The sequence below is a fragment of the Phyllobates terribilis genome, unplaced genomic scaffold (genome assembly GCF_046119375.1).
Source record: "Phyllobates terribilis strain yellow unplaced genomic scaffold, ASM4611937v1 Scaffold_1__5_contigs__length_1240528914, whole genome shotgun sequence".
NCBI lineage: Eukaryota > Metazoa > Chordata > Amphibia > Anura > Dendrobatidae > Phyllobates > Phyllobates terribilis.
The window spans coordinates 363398863-363416356 of record NW_027362761.1 but is presented as its reverse complement, the minus strand read 5'-3'; the positions used below and the strand labels follow the sequence as shown (position 1 = coordinate 363416356).

At 50.9% G+C, this 17494-nt stretch overlaps 1 long non-coding RNA gene across 1 annotated transcript in view; it reads left to right on the top strand.

Moving 5' to 3' along the window:
* The window catches only part of LOC141167301 (uncharacterized), a 74165-nt gene extending 63571 nt beyond the window's left edge, over window positions 1-10594 (top strand). The window contains exon 4 of the long non-coding RNA XR_012251413.1: window positions 9770-10594. This is a non-coding gene — a long non-coding RNA (uncharacterized lncRNA). The remainder of the gene's footprint in view (window positions 1-9769) is intronic.
* Window positions 10595-17494: the final 6900 nt, after the last annotated feature.

Below are 17494 nucleotides of genomic sequence, written 5' to 3'. Positions count from 1 at the left end.
ATCCCATCTGAGGCAGCGGCATGCTGGGCTCTCAGTCCTGTGAATGACAGCTCGGCTGTCCAATCTGGCCAGGCCTGTGGGGTTTCCTCCGGGTGTCACCTGTTCAGGGTGATTACCTTGCTATTTAGCTGGCTGCCAATAGTTAGACCACTGCCAGTGGTATGTTAGCTCTGTGCTCTGTGTTCTGATACTTTGATCTTCATTGCCAGACTTAGGATTTGCCTTTTGACTGCTCGTTTTATATTACCCATTTTGCGCTTGACACACTCTGACTTTAGTTACCTGACCCCGGTCTTTGCCTCTCACTATCCGTTTGTCTTATCCATTTGACTTTGAAGTACCCTCCTGTCCTTAGACCTCAAACTCCTTGACTTCCCCACCTCACGGGTTGTCCATGAGAAGTGACTTGGTGTCACAATGAGCCTGTCAAGTTGGGATCAGGAGACCTGTACATCATGGTCCCTACTGAGACCATGACACATAGATGTATGTATGCGGCATTAGATAAAATTTAAACGAGCGCTGAACTTTGCAGAGTAAGAATGTCTTCAATATGGCTCCATGTGCAGCCATGTGTGCTCATCCCCATAGCGGGTGGTACAAAAGCTGCCTGCTATTTACATGCACTAGTCTCGTCAGTAACCAGACCAAACTACCGCGTGCTATGATTGTTTTCCCACATGAACCTGGGATTTCCATGAAATAAAAATGAAGAAGACTTGAGAAACCTGCAGTTCGCCATCATGAGAAGTCCTGCAAGGGAAGACCTGTGGGGGGATAATAAATTTGAAAATATTGGGGTGGAGGGGCAAACTGGTGACTAAGTTATACTTGAATACAGCTACCTTCCAGAGCTTTAGAGAGGTCAGGGTGACCTGTGCAGAAGGGCAGGAGTAATTTCAGAATTACTACTTTAGAACACATGTCACGGGTGTGTCAGAGGTGACAGACAGTCGTCCTGCAGTTGGTTGCAGGAGATCTCTATGTTTGGCATTACAGACATCTTCTTAGAGGCTGGCTGTCTCTAGGGCCCAGCGGCTACCTCCGTCTGGCTAATTAGCTCCCTGGCCTGAGTGTATAAATTCCTGGTGTGTCTGAGAGGGAGGTGCCGGTGATATTCATTACTACTTGTGAGGCTTTAGCAAGAGCAGTACTTCATCCTCTCTGGAGCTTGAGGCCGTGTGTGCATTTGTCTGGAGTCGACTAAAGCAAAGCAACCCCCCCTGTTTGTCTACCCTTGTTGTCTATAGAGTTTAGTGGAGATCGACTAGTGCTCATCTCCTCCCTTCCCCAGCCTTAGCCATACACCAGGGAAAGTCAGGGCGAGGCAGGCGTGCAGCGATTGGTGAAGAGCCAATATAGGGACCGTAGTTGAGACAGGGTGACACCAGACCAGACTAGGAGGTCTCCACTTCTCCCTTTCCCTAGTGTCTGGGGTCCCTTTCCCTCTGTGTTGCACTAAGTCTTTCCCACACCCTGCGTGACACCACATGTATAGTGATATGGAGTAAGGAGGGTAGATAGTCGTGGAATTAACTAACATAAGTTGTTAAATTCTGCAAATTCTATACTATTTGACTTGGAGGTTGTTGTTTTTTTAAGGTATAGTAAATGGAGGATCACCATTTTGTTTGTATTTATGCTGCCAATGCAAAATAAATATGGAAGATCACATTTTTTAAGATTATTTTGTATGCTTTTGTATAGTCCAGGATAATTATCTTAATAAAGGTTATCTGGCTAATCTCTTATAGATTTGTATCTGATTCCATAAACTGTAAACTACATCCAATTAATACCCTGTAATATGCATGGTGATGCCTTTTAAACTTTGACTTCTGACACTATTTTTCCTAAATATTGTCACTAACCACTGACAGTTACTTATGGTGGTGACTGCTATTATTTGTAAATAATTTAACTTATTAAAAAATAAATCACATGATTTCTATCTGTAGGATACCACGCCTGCAAAACTATGTTGTAATGATCAGCATCAACCTCAGTGTGTACTGTAAATGTTCTTGCTGTTTAAATAACACAGTAATTATGTGTACACTTCAATCTCACAATAACAACCTGCTGCCGCCTGTACCTGCCTTTCAGCACACATGTAAAAAAGTATTTTAATACATTTATTGTTTAAGAGTCTAAAAAGGCTTTCTATAAGATTTTGTGTGTGTTTGGGAATTTTTGCTCATATATCCAGAAGAGCATTTGTGAAGTCAGACACTGATGTTGGACAATAGGCTTCGTTCTCATTCATCCCAACAGTGTTCGAAAGGGTTGAGGTCAGGGCTCAATGAGGAACTGTCAAATTCTCCTACACCACACTCACCAAACCAAGTCTATATGGATTTAGCTTTATGCACTTAGGACAGTCATGCTGAAACAGAAAAGGACCTTTCCTAAATTGTTCCCAAACACTTTATGGCATATAATTGTCCATAATGTTTTCGTAAGATTTCCCATCACTGACACTACTACGGGGGACAGGCACAATGCAGTCAGGCAATAAACTTTCTACTTGTATTCACCAAATCCAGACTCGTCCATCAGACTCCCAGATATAAAGGTGTTAACACGTTTCCACTGATCTAGAGGCCAGTGGAAATCCAAATCTGACCCTTGGCATTGTGCTTAGTACCCTTGGCATTGTGCTTAGTGATGTAAGGCTAGTATGCAGCGGCTCAGCAGTGGACACTCATGTCATGAAGCTTCTGATGCACAGTGTTTGTGCTGTTAGTGGCAGAGGAGGATTGCAGTTGTGCAGTTATTGAGTCAACAGAGTGTCTTTTATGCTCCTAAGCATTCGGCGACCTCATTCTGTAACTTTATATGATCTGACTCGTTGTGGCTGAGCTTCTCTGGTTCCTAAACACTTCCACTTTTATAATAATACCACACACAGATGATTGAGGAATAATTAAGAGGGAGGGGAAGAAATTTCACAAACTTGTTACAATGGTGGCATCATATTACAGTACCACCCTCAAATTCAAAGTCTGTGTGCACTACAAGTCTATATAGCAAATATATGCAGGCTTCCAGTGTTCATAACTCATCATCCTTTACAAAGTCAGGTGCATGTGGTGCAGATCAATTTAATTGCCAATACCATTCACTACTAAGAATGGACACATTCATCAACTCGCTTTCCATATACATTTTTATGTAGTAATAACTACATAACTAGACTTCTGAAATTTGCCCTGACATGCTGGGTATCAGTTACTGGACGAAATCCTGACTGATGACAACCCATTCTTGCCTTATCAGTGCTTGGAGTTTATCCCAATCTCTGTGCTTTTGTTTGTCCAGCCGCTTTTTTGAGGATTGACCACAGGTTTTAAATGAGATAGAGATCTGGGAAGTTTCCTGACATGGAACCAAAATTTCAATGTTGTGTTCACCAAGCCTGTTAGTTATCACTTTTGCCTTGTGACATGGTGATCCGTTATACTGGAAGAAGGATTGTTCAGCACCAAATTGCTCCTTGATTGTTCGGAGAAGATGCTCGTGGAGGAAGTTTAGATATATTTAATTCAAGGCAGTGTTCTTAGGCAAAATTGTGAGTGATCCCACTACTTTAGATGAAAAGCAATCCCACACATGAATAGTTTCAAGATGCTTTACTGTTGGCATGACACAGGGCTTATCGTAACGCTCACCTTTTCGTCTCTAGACAATCATTCTTCCATATGTCCCAAACAGTCTGAAGGGAGCTTCATCAGAGAAAATAACTTGAACCTAGCTCTCTGCAGTCCAATTCCTGTCTTCCTGCTAAATGTCAGTCTATCCATGATGTTTTTGGTGGAGAGAAGTGACTTCTTTGTTGTTCTTCTTAACACCAGGCTAAAAACCTTTGCCTCACTGTGCATGCAGATGTACTGACATCTGTCTGCTGCTATTCATGAGCAAGCTCTGCACTGGTATTGAACTGATCCAGAAGCTGAATCCTCGTTAGAAAATGGTCCTGGCACCTGCTGACCTTTCTTGGGTGCCCTGAGCCCATTTCCCAGAAACTGAACCTTTCTCTTTGTAGTTCTAGATGAACCAATATAAGGTTGATTTGGGGGCAGTCTTATATGCAGTAATGTGAATGTCTGTAAAGCCCTTTTTGGTGCAAAACAATGATGACTGAACGTGTTTACTTGGATGCAACCATGATTAACAGAAGAAAACAATGATTTCAAGCACCAGCCCAATTTTAAAGCAACCAGTCTGTTCTCATATTTCAATCAGCATGACAGAGTGATATCAGATGCCTTGTCCTCATGAACATTCTCCTGGGCTAAAGCGAAGATCACTGACATGATATAAGCAGGTCATTTTATGGCTGCGGTGCAACTGAGAGGAAATAGGCTTTTTGTGATTAAAGGGGTTGTCCGGTACTTTTAAAAAAATGCCAGTGTGTTTTAATGAAACATACAAGCTTCTTTCTAATTACCTTAATTACCTTGCACTGCTGATACTGCCTGTGAGCGGCGCTATCGGTGGCCACTCACAGGCAGCACGTGACCCCACGCTGACGTCACGACAAGTGAGGCTGCTGGGTTGTGGGCGAGGTTATTCTCCTGTGTCACACCCAGCATTCGCGCGCTTTCCCAGTGAATGAGGACAGGGAGAGCACGCGGTGGATGCCGGGTGTGACGCAAGGGAATAACCCCGCCCACAACCCAGCAGCCACCGGTGGAACGGGGAAGAGGGACCCCACGTGCTGCCTGTGAGCGGCCAGCAATAGCGCCACTCACAGGCAGTATCAGCAGCGCAAGGTGATTAGAAAGAAGGTTGTATTTATCATTAAAACACACTGGCATTTTTTTTTGCAGTTCATCTGATCACTCTTCATAACAATCTAGAGTTAATGCAAAATGCCCCAAAATTTGTGAAAAAGAAAATTTGTGTTAGTCTTGAAACTTTTGGCTATGACTGTATGTTCAATCATAGCACAATGGAAAGAAAACTGCATTTGATATGTATTTTTTTGTCCATTATTGAATTTTTTTGCTGCTAATGTGGCACCCTGCTGTTCACAGGTACCACAGGACCCAAAAGGGTGCATGGATGGACTTCTCCACAGGAGGCCCTCATTACATGCAGACACCTCCACCCTTCCACCTCATACCACCAGAGGGAGCCCTGTTAGGGATATATATATATATGGAGGGTGGAGTCAGTCAGTAAGTCAGAGAGCGTGCTGGCGCTGAGACCAGTGAAGGAGCAGCTCGTCTGTTTCTGTGTTCTGAGGGCCCCCCAGTGTGGCTGGAGGCAGTAAGGAGAGGAGAGAGGAGTTGAGGGGGCAGAGGAGCATCATAGGCTCACCCCAAGACACAAACCGGACACCGGGTCCGCGCCTACAGGGTCCTCTATACCCAGTAGGGACTACCGGCTTACCAGGAGGCTTCCAGACCCCTGATCATCCTGAAGCTACCAGCAATAACCGGACTAGGAACCAAGAAGGCCCCAGCGTCCAGGGATAGTGGTTGCCAAAGAAAGGTCCTACTACCATGCGGTCAGGTGAGAGAGCAACACAACACAGAAGCTAGGCCAAGTTTCAGGCTGGCTAGAAGCTTAGAGGGAGGGAGACACGGATCAGGAGGCCTTATACCCACTCACTGGGGAGAAGTCCTGAAGTGAACCCTTCTTGGCAAGTACCCTGGACCATACCTGCCGTTACACCAGTAAAGGTACTGAAGCGAATCCCCTGAGTGAGTGTCCGTCATTCCCCCTGACTTGGCCATCTCTCACCTGCACCCCTTCCATCAACTCTGCCCCGGGGTTCCGCTCCACTTGTGGGGAGCAGAAACATCCCAGCTGCCATTTCATCACCCCCGGAGGTCTGCAGCAGCGCCGGTAACCATTACCGGAAACCACAGGTGGCATCACGAAACAAACTATACACTAAAAACCCCTTTTTCAAGAGAGACCCCAGAGTACGGGCCCGGGAGCCAACTGCTGTGACATCCTAAGCAAGGTAAAAGGCCCGGGTACCGAGTCCCCTATATCCCCCTGGGTGATACACTAAGCTTCATTAAAAGGGTTGTCCACTACTTGGTCAACCTCTTCTCATTCACCATGTTTGGCCCTGCACGCGAGCCCTGCACCCAATCACTGTCCCCGCCTTCAGACGTATAATAAGTAATCAAGAGGAAGCTAGAGCTGAGGCTGGCCGCTCTCTTCCTGCTAATTAACTCAATGGGAACAACTGCAGCATAAATTCTGGAAGAATTTAAATGTTTTTAACTCCTCACTGCATATAATTTTTGTTTTTACACTTTTGTGTTTAACCCCTCCTTCCAAGAGCCATAATTATTTTTACATTTTTTGCTGACATAGCCGTATAATGGTGAATTAAAGCCTGCATAACGGTCCTATCAAATGTTTTGTATGAAGGCTGTCAATCACGCTCAGAAGATTTGAGGCAACACTAGTCTGGGTGACAAGTCACCTCATTAACACATGTGAAGCTGCAGGATACAAGAACAGTCTTCAAAGTAATACATATCAAACACCTTATTAGATTAAATCCATATTCATACTGCAGTTAGGGGACCTGACGTGCTGTCTTTAAGCTGCAACAATCAAAGCTAGCTCTGAGCTATGCTTTTAAAGGCAGGTGCACACTGTACAACACAGCCAGCACTCACTGTGTATTTTGCAGGCTCAGTTCCATATACATGCACCTTGACCCGTGCGGTCCTCACAGGAGAAGATGGAGCTTCCCATAATGGTTTGCTGGACTAATGTAACATGTAATGGAAGTAATGTAGCGTCACGTGAAACTGTGAATTTCCTGCCTCTGGATTATGCAGAAGACGTATTCTTAAAGTGTTTTACCAGCTATTTGATGTATGTACCTTATTTTTCGGACTATAAGAAGCACCGGACCATAAGACGCACCTAAGTTTTAGAGGAGGTAAATAGAAAAAATTGTAAGCAAAAAATGTGGTCATGATGCCCTGTTAAGGGGGAGGGGGTCTGCTGCTGACACTGTTATAGGGGTAATGTTCCCCAATTCTGTTAATATCCCCCATCCTGGTAAATATGCCCCCTCCTTCCTGTTATACGTGGCCTTCATCCCCATCCTGATATGCATGGCACCCCAATCCACCATCCTGGTATGCATGGCACCCAAATCCCCCATCCTGGTATGCATGGCACCCTCATCTCTCTTCCTGGTATGTATGGCACCCTTTATCCTGTTATGTATGGCCCCCCTCACACCCATCCTGGTATGTATGGCACCTTCATTCCTCTTCCTGGTAAGTATGGCACTCTTCATCCCTGTATGTATGGCCCCTTAATCCTGGTATGTATGGCCCCCTTCATCCGTGTATGTATAGCCTCCTCATCCTTCATCCCTGTATGCATGGCCCCCCTCATCCTGGTATGTATGGCCCCCTTCATCCCTCTATGTATGGCCCCCTTCATTCCTGTATGTATGGCCCCCTTCATCTCTGTATGTATGGCCCCCTCATCTTGGTATGCTTGGCACCCACTGATCCCCGTCAGAAAAAAAATAAACAATCATACTCGCCTCCTCTCTCCTCCAGCGCTATCTTCCGCTGTGTGCCGGAATAGTCACTTCTCCCCACGCCGAGACTGCGTGCGTGAGGAGCAGTGACCATTCATTCTCCCTAACAGCGTGCACACTGTAGCCGCAGCGCAGCTCCTGCTGCGCTCGCGGTCAGCGTGCCCGCTATTAAAGGCCATGAATATTCACTACACCAATGGGAATGGTGAATATTCATGGCCTTTAATAGCGGGAACACTGACAGCCGAGCGCAGCAGGAGCTGCGCTGCAGCTAAAGTGTGCGCGCTATTAGGGAGAATGAATGGTCACTGCTCCCCACGCACGCAGTGCCGGTGGGGGGAGCAGTGACTATTCCGGCACAGAGCTGGACACAGCACTGGAGGAGAGAGGAGGTGAGTATGAAAGTTCATTTTTTTTCTGTGCAGTGTGAAGGGGATCAGGGGGTGCCAAGCATACCTGGATGAGGGGCCAATACGTACAGGGATGAAGAGGGCCATGCATACAAGGATGAGGGGCTCCATACTTACAGGGATGAAGGGTGCCATACATAGCGGGATGAGGGATGAGGAAGGCCACACATACAGGGATGAAGGGTGCCGTACATACCAGGAGCCCGGGCACACTGTGCTGGTTATTAAGGAAAATTAATATTCACCCATGGGCGTTTCTTTAGTAACGGGCACAGTGTAGGCTGCAGCAGGCAGCTGCTGCCTCCTGCGTGACGCGCCCCCTGGGCCATGTGGTACTCGGTAGCCGGGCCGGTCGATGCTGGGGGATGTCACTGTGGCGGTGACCCGGTCTGTGACCCAGGGAGGTCAATTAAAGGGGAAAAGTAAAGGGGAATAAAGTTTTTATAGAGATAATGTTCGTGACGCCACCTGTGGTATGCGGCTATATGGAGCCGCCGCTGCGGTGCAGATCCTCTGGAGCTGATGGTGATGCAGCAGAGTTAGTTCAGCTCTCCACAGGCAGAGCTTAGCTCCAGGGCAGCGTATGATGATTTTGTGAGGTAGATGTTGCTGGTGCTGTGTAGTGCAGGGCTAGTGATGGCGCAGAAATAATTCCAGGACACAGTGGGGTGCAGTCTTTAAAGTTTACTCACAGTTTGTTCAAGATTCCAGGTTACCAGGGCCAGTGTGTAACCTCCCACATCATCCTGTGTTCACCAGGGAAGGGGTTCAGCAACTCTCAAGTCTTTCAGGAGTACTTAAACGGGACCCCGCTTTATGTTCCTTTCACGGTCGTCTTCCCTGCGCTGACTCTCGCCCTCTGCCCTGAGCCTCACGATCAGTGTCCCAATCCGGTAGGCTCGGGTCTTGTCGGGCGACGTGCAGTCCCCTGGACCCTATGCGGCCACCTTTTCGGCGATATAATCGTGGTGGTTGGCTACCGCACCTTGCAAATACAGCAGCCTCCCGTTATCTAGCTGAGCCTAATTATTCTCCACTAGTTTAGGGGCCGGTCCCCTCTGCGGCCTGATCCCTCCACATCTGTGTAGATTCGGGCACACGGGTGGCTGCCTGCACTCACCATGCCCCTGGGATCCCCTCTGATTCTGGAGCCTTCCCTCTGCTTCCGTCCTCTCTCTCAGTCTTTCTTCCTGGGCCTCTCAGACTGGGCCCTGCTCATATCGCCACTCCTCCTGAGCAGAGCTCCTCCTTAGCTCCTGCTCCTAACTCTCTCTCCTCTGTACTGGACTCCTTAACTGTCTGACTGCTTCTAGATGGTTCCCTCTTTTATACTCTCCCTGACGGTGCTCCCCTGATCTGCTTTCTCCACCCACACCCACACCCACTACATGGTTCCACCCTCCAGCTAGGGACCAGGGACTGTGCTCTCCCTTAGGAGCAATCTCGCCCTTCCCCACTGTGGTGGAGTGTGTTGGATGCGGGTGTGTGGGTCCTGGGTAGTACTCCATCCTTACCTGAGAGAGGGGTACCACACCTCTGGGTGAGATGCAGTACCTCTGTGGCGACTGAACCCGCAGGGGCGCCACATGTGCACTGCTACTCAGCCGCTGTCGCTTCCCCCACATCCCCCACCACCAACAGCCACAAAATTTATGTACATCGGACTATAAGACGCACCCCCACTTTCCTCCAAAATTTTGAAGGAAAAAAGTGTGTCTTATAATCCGAAAAATACGGTACTTCTTTTCAAGTTGTTCAGTGAAGAAAAGTTAAAAATGTATTTTTGGACTCTGGTCTCTCTCATTCGCATCTACCTCATCAGGTCCTGACCTGCCATGTCAAGCGGCAATATGCGGTCTGCAATGAAGTATTGACAAGGTAACAGCACTCATACCCATCCAGGATCGCCATTTTCCTGTAGCGTAGCGGGGCGTGGATGTGAACCTCAGCCACCGCAGCCCCGCCTGTTACATTTGGCGTACTTGCCAGGATCGAGTTTCGCAGAAGAAGAGGAATGTAAGAAAGACTCGTGAAGCAGGAAAAATGGTGTCTGAATTGTATAGAAAGATGGCGCCTGAGATGGATTACAAAATGGCGATTGGTGTCGCAGTACAAGAAGAAGGAATGTTAAAAAATGTTAAAATAAAAATAAAGTGATTGTGTCACTCTGGCCTGGATGCCACAAATATAATAAAGCTGTGTCTGAGAGCAAGGGGGAGGTTCTCTGGTCAGGGGAACATTAGCATGCAATACCTCCTGTCTCAGGCCAGTAGGGGGAGCAGGCTGCCCCTATAAAAGCTGGAACTGGGGGCAGGGTTAGAGAGAACTGGACGACCTGTCTCTGGATAGAGAAGTGTCCCAGAGCAGTGAGGGACAGTTGTATTGCACCCTAAGAGGAAGTGTGGCAGTAGAAGAGCCACAAGCCAGAGACAAGAGGCGAAGTGAGCCTGTCTTGGCAGACAAAGAACTCAATTTACCAGACTTTGGTGTCTGAGGCTGTGAGCATTCCACGTCCTGCAGCAGATAGCCAGTCCGCAGGGGACTGTATGTTCCTTGGCCTGAGAAGCCCGGAGGCTCTGCCACAACAGAAGGGACCAGCAAAGCCGTACCAGGCCGGGAGTAGAAAGGGACCCACGTTGCAGGCCATACAGGCGAGAATACACGGTGAGCTCGGACCGTGGGCTGCTACCCTATCAGGAGGAGATAGCCAGAAGGAGCGCAGAGAGCACGGTAGGCCTACACCCTCACCCTGACCAGGGCCAATTTCCCAATTGCTCTCAGACATCCAGGTCCCCTCCTAGCCGGGACTGTTTGTGGGTCAGTTCACCTGTTCTAGTAAAGACCCTGGACTGCAACCTGTTGTCTGCGTGCTCCTTGCTCCTCCAGCACTAACGGTACTGGGACGCCCTACACCATCACCCCCATCTTCCATTATACTGCCCTGGGGCCGCACTCTTCCCGTGGGGAGTCACACTATCCCAGCTGCATACATCATCAGCCCCAGCGGTCTGCCTTGCAGCGGCGGTTCCTAATAACCGCAATCCACGGGTGGCGTAGTCGGACATCACTTAGAACTTATAAAGGGACTACCACTGGTCTGACCACCCTGAGCCACGGACCGGATCGCCACTACTACCCCCATCATTCCCCTATTGCCCGGATCCGAGTGCCCCACGGCCCAGGGGGCGAGTCAGCTTTGGCGTAGTCGGCAGGATAGTAACCAACCCGCCACAAACGGGTATTGCGTGCCTGAAAGAGACTGTGCACCTACCTGAAAAGAGGTTTCCCGCCATCCGGAGCCGTTTCCCGCCATTTTCAGCCATCTCCCGCCATCTTCTGTCGGTTCCCGCCATATTCAGCCGTTTTCCCGCCATTGGACGCCATCTTCAGGACGCCGCGCGGGAAGAAGAGGGGCGTGGACGTCCAAACCGCGCGAGACCCGAAGCTCCGCCCCATGCACCGACTCTGCGCAAGGTCCTGGAAGGGAGAGAGAGCGACGCTGACGTCACCAGGGCGCGACGCAAGGTCCTCGTCCAGAGCAGCATCAGCGGAGCCGCGGCCTACAGAAGAGGATCGTCGGAAGGTAGGCCACGCTTAACTAGGGGGGAGGAAGAGGTCGGACACAGAGGCGCCCACTACCACCAGCGCAGCTGCAGCAGCGGTGATGCCCTTTTCCCTGCCGTACATCCCTGGAGCGGCCTGGCTGCCTAAGTATTCAGGGGAGCCCCATGCCCTAACTGACTTTAAGGAAAGGCTGTACAGTTTATTCCAAGTTTACCCCCTGACAGAGGAACAGAAGGTTAGCATACAGACAGGGCAGTTAACTGGTGCAGCCCAGCGGGAGGTAAAGTCATGGCCCGCTGAGGAGAAAAGGACAGTGAAGGACATTCTGGCCCGGCTGCGAGGTACCTTTGATACTCGTACCTCAGCAGAAATTAAAATGCGGTTCTATGGATGTAAGCAGCGGGCACAGGACAGCATCAGAGACTATGCCCTAAATTTGCAGGAAGCCTTGAGGGCCATCAAACAAACTGACCCTGGCAGTGTGCAGGAAACGGACAAGCTGCTAACAGAACAATTCATAGAAGGTCTGCTGTCTAGCGCCCACAGGGCCCAACTGCGCCTCATGTTCTTTCAGAACCCTGATCTGACCTTTGCCCAATTCAAGGACAGGGCCATAAGGGTGCTCCGTGAACCCGCAACAAGTGGCGCTATAAACCCCCGGCGCCCTGCTCTCACCTACCACCAGGAGGCGGCGCCCTCCCCTATGGACTCTGTGGGGGCTGACGCACAGGCCCTGAACCAAGCCCCGTCGAAAGATCTGCACCACCAAGTCCAGGAGCTGACCAGGAGCGTCGCGGCGTTGACCAGGACCGTCCAGGCGTTACAAGTGGACCCATCAAGACCCATCGAGCTGGCTTCAAGTCCGGAGGATGTCCCGTGGCGTCGACAGAGGAGGATCCCGTCGTTCCGAGGGAGGCCCACAGACTGCTACGCAGAGGATGGACAGCCCATTTGCCGTAGATGCAACCAGCCCGGACACATTTCCAGGTACTGTAATTTAATCGGGTCCAACCTGGGGCAGAGGGCCAACCCCCAGGCATAAGATCACCAGGCCCTTATAATTGGCGCAATAAGTACGTTGGGGGGCGCCCGGTTTTACCCGTGGTGCTGGATGGTATCCCCATGAGCGCCTTGCTGGATACTGGGTCGCAAGTAACCACTATCCCTTATGTACTTTTTAAGCAGTATTGGACTGATGCTGATATCACACGGTATCCAGACAGTAACTTGAGCATCATCGCCAGTAATGGCTTACCCGTGCCGCAGATGGGGTTCAAGGAGATGACCATTAAAATTGGTAAAGTTGAACTACCGGCACAGAGAGTGATTATTGTGGACACTGACCGTCGTGAAAGTCACCCTAAAATAACTGTGGGTACTAACGTGATTGAAAATTGTCTTTCAGAGGTAATTGTAATTCTACAACAGGTGGCGGTGAATGCTAGTTCCAGCCAACAGAAAGTCCTCAACAAGGAGATAAAAGCCCTGATGAGACGGCAGCAGGTAGAACTGTCTGGTGGTGAGATCGGTAGCGTAAGAATGAGTGACCCATTCCCCATTTCCATGCCTCCCAAAAGTGAAATGGTGATCTGGTGTCGGACTGCAATCGGGTTGAGAGGTAGAGACTACCAAGCCATGGTAGAACCCATGTACTCAGACAGCAGGCCCACCATTTTGACAGCCAGGGGGGTGGTTGATGTCCGCCATGGGAGGGTGCCCGTTCGCATTCTCAACATTGGGGAGAGAGAGGTACACTTACCCAGGTACGCTACACTTGCCAAACTGTTTGTTGTCGAACACAAAGCTATCAGGGCCGTGGAACCCTTGCCTCCATCTCCTCAGGCGGAGGCTAATGGCTCCCAGAAACAAAAGGAGGACTAGTGCCAGAAACTCCATGTGGGTGCTGACTCCACTCCCCTGCACCAAAAACAAGGAGTCTACCGGGTGGTACAGGAGTACGAGAGAGTCTTTAGTAAGCACCCGCTAGACTTCGGCAGAGTAAAAGGGATAGAACACCATATCCCCACAGGGAGCCACCCACCAATAAAAGAGAGACACAGGCCTGTACCCCCTGCACATTATCAGAACGCCAAGGGTATGCTGCGGGAAATGAAAGAAGCTGGGGTCATTAGAGATAGCTGTAGCCCCTGGGCAGCCCCCCTGGTTCTGGTAAAAAAGAAAGACGGCACCATGAGAATGTGCGTAGACTATAGACAAATCAACCGTATCACCCATAAAGACGCATACCCGCTGCCTAGAATAGAGGAGTCTTTAGCCGCACTAAAATCAGCTAACTTCTTTTCTACTTTGGACCTTACTAGCAGGTACTGGCAGGTTACTGTGGCAGAGGCTGACAAGGAGAAGACCGCCTTCACCACCCCGATGGGACTGAGTGAGTTCAACTGTATGCCCTTCGGGCTCTGCAACGCACCAGGGACCTTCCAGAGGCTGATGGAATGCTGTCTAGGGCACCGAAACTTCGAGACGGTCCTCCTTTACCTGGACGACGTGATCGTCTATTCGAAGACCTACGAGGACCATCTAAAGCACCTGGCCGAGGTGTTCGAAGCCCTGGCAGGCTATGGCCTGAAGGTGAAACCATCAAAGTGTCACCTGTTGAAACCGAAGGTCCAGTACCTAGGGCACGTGGTAAGTGCGGAAGGAGTGGCCCCCGACCCTGACAAGGTCACGGCAATCAAGAGCTGGCCAAGCCCCTCGAACATCAAAGAAGTAAGGCAGTTCCTCGGGTTGGTAGGCTACTACCGAAGGTTCATCCCCGGGTTCACTAAGATGGCAGCTCCTATGCAGGACCTCCTGATAGGAGAGTCTAAGTCCAGAAGCCAAAAGCCACCCTTCAAGTGGGATAAACCGGAAGAGGAGTCCTTCCGCCAGTTGAAGATGGCCCTCACGGGGGATGAGATCCTGGCCTACCCTGACTATGGCCAGCCTTTTATCCTCCACACAGACGCCAGTAATGTGGGACTGGGAGCCGTACTGTCCCAAAACCAACAGGGCAGAGAAAGGGTGATCGCGTACGCCAGCCGGAAGCTGAGGCCCACCGAGAAGAACCCGGAGAATTACAGCTCCTTCAAGCTAGAATTCTTGGCGGTGGTGTGGGCCGTAACGGAACGCTTCAAGCATTACCTGGCCTCCGCAAAGTTCACTGTGTACACGGACAACAACCCGTTAACACACCTAGACAGTGCAAGACTTGGTGCCCTGGAACAGCGGTGGATGGCCCGTCTCTCCAATTATTACTTCGTGATCAAGTACCAGGCAGGCAAAACCAATGCCAACACTGACGCCCTATCGAGAATGCCTCACTTACCTGAAGGTGACGAAGACCCAGAAAAGCTGGAGGAGGTACGGAGCCGCTCAATACTCCCACCGCGTGAAGGAGGAAGATTTAACCACCGTTATGATCAATCCCCTACCTCACCACAGCTGGGCCGAGACCCAAGATAGTGACCCTGCAGTCCGCCTGGTGAAAGATCTGCTGACCCAGGAAGACACCTGCTTAGGTCCGGATGCTCCAGAGGAAGCAAAGCAGCTATGGAAAGAGAAGAACAAGCTGTTCCTCTATGAAGGCAAGCTGCACAGACGACTTGTCAACCACCGGACACACGAGCTGACCTGGCAAGTCGTGGTCCCAAGGCGGGATGCAGCTATGGTCCTGGGGGCTTACCATGACAGAGCAGGGCACTTCGGTTGGAAGAAACTGGAGTTCCTGCTAAGAGGACGGTTCTTTTGGGTCGGCATGAGAGGGGCTGTAGAGAAGTGGTGCAGAGACTGTGGCCCTTGTAACCTAAGGAGGAAGGACCGTGCCAGCCAGAAGACACCCTTGAGGCCCATCGTCACCACGCAGCCTCTTGAGCTGGTAGCTCGGGACCAAGTCAAATTGGCTCCAAGCCGGTCAGGATACATCTATGCCCTGACAATCGTGGACCACTATTCCCGTTTGTAGCGTCGGCGTCCCTGCCTCCTGCTAGGCAGGGACGCTTTTCCCCTCACCTCTCCGCTCCGTGCCCGGCGTCTTCCTCCCGCTCTGCTGGCAGCGCACGCTCCTTCCCGGCCACGGTGCTTAGGGCGCGCGCGCGCGCTCCCCCTCTCTTAAAGGGGCCGCGCGCGCCGTCCTAAGGAGTCCCCGGCCAATGGCCGGAGGACTTCACCATATATAAGGCACCTCCTCCAAAATGGAGGTGCCCGAGCAATGTTGTAGCACAGTTCATCACTCTGCTTCAGCCCTCAGGTCCCGTTTCCAGTTACCTGCCAGTTTCCTGCCAGTTTCCTGTCTGATACCTGCCTGTCTCGTGTCTACCTGCTACTATTCCTGCGGTCCGACAGTCTGCCTACCAGCCCTGCCAGTCTGTCTATGGATCCGTCTGCCCGCTCACCTGGGAGCGCACATCTGGTACCTGCCTGCTAGCCTACCTGGAGGCTCCGCCGTCACGTGCTGTGACCACTTGCGTGTCCAGAGACTCTTGCCCGCTCACTTGGGAGCGCTCATCTGTTACCTGTCTGCTAGCCTACCTGGAGGCTCCGCCGTCACGTGCTGTGACCACCTGCCTGTCCAGAGACTCTTGCCCGCTCACCTGGGAGCGCTCATCTGCTACCTGCCTGTTAGCCTACCTGGAGGCTCTGCCGTCACGTGCTGTGACCACCCGCCTGTCCAGAGACTCTTGCTCGCTCACCTGGGAGCGTCCACCTGCTACCAGCCTGCTAGCCTACCTGGAGGCTCTGCCGTCACTTGCCGTGACCACCCGCCTGTCAAGAGACTGTCCCGGTCACTTGCTGTGATCCCCTGCCCGTTTACCCAGAGACTGTCCCGGTCACTTGCCGTGACCACCTGCCTGTTTACCCAGAGACTGTCCCGGTCACTTGCCGTGACCACCTGCCCATTTACCCAGAGACTGTCCCGGTCACTTGCCGTGACCACCTGCCCGTTTACCCAGAGACTGTCCCTGTCACTTGCTGTGACTACCTGCCCATCTTCCTTGGGCGCCACCCGCTTCCTTACAAGGGCCGCCCCCTTGTATAGTAGCTCAGAGGTTCCGCCTCCCAGACCCGTTACACCGTTTTCTAGTGGTGGTCCTGGTAAAAGACTTGACAGCCCAAACAGCGGCCAGAGCCTTCCAGCAATACTTCTGCCGTTCACACGGGTATCCGGAACAGGTCCTGACAGACCAGGGTCCAGCGTTCGAAGCTGAAATCTTCCAAGAATTCTGCAACCTCTATGGCTGTAAGAAGATTCGGACAACGCCTTACCACCCACAAACCAACGGGATGTGTGAGAAAATGAACAATATAGTCATTGATCTCCTGAAGACGTTGCCCCTGGAGGAACGCAACCTGTGGCCAGAAAAACTGCCGGACCTAATTGTACAACCATATCCCGGTGAATGCTACAAACTGCACCCCGGCTAACGTGATGCGAGCTAGACCAGGTAAGCTGCCCGTAGACCTGGAGATGGGAGTCCTAACACCTGAGGACACCTCCCCGGATGCGGACTGGGATACGGAAAGGCAACTGCAGTACAAGAAGGTACAGGAGAGTGTGGAGAAGAGCCTGGCCCAGGTGATAGAGAGGCAAGAAAGACTCTTCAACCAACACGCCCCTGCTGATCCCCTAGAACCTGGTGAGCAGGTCCTGAAGTGGAAGAGAAGGCTACATAAGTTGGACGACCAGTGGGAAAGGGAACCCTACACCGTACTGCAGTCTGACCACGACAACCCGAAGGTGTGCGTGATCACCAAGGACGGAGGAGAAACCACTAGTACCGTCTCCAGAGACCACCTCAAAAGATGCCCCGAGCAACTCCGTAGTGCAGAAGAGGATCAAAATGACCTTGAACCCGCAGAGGACAAGGAAGAAATGATCAGCACCGTTCTCGGAGAGTTCCCTCAGTCCTGGACTCGAATAAACGATGCCATAGTGGTACCCGTCCTGCATTTCCTGCAACCGACTGAGCAACAACCTGCACCA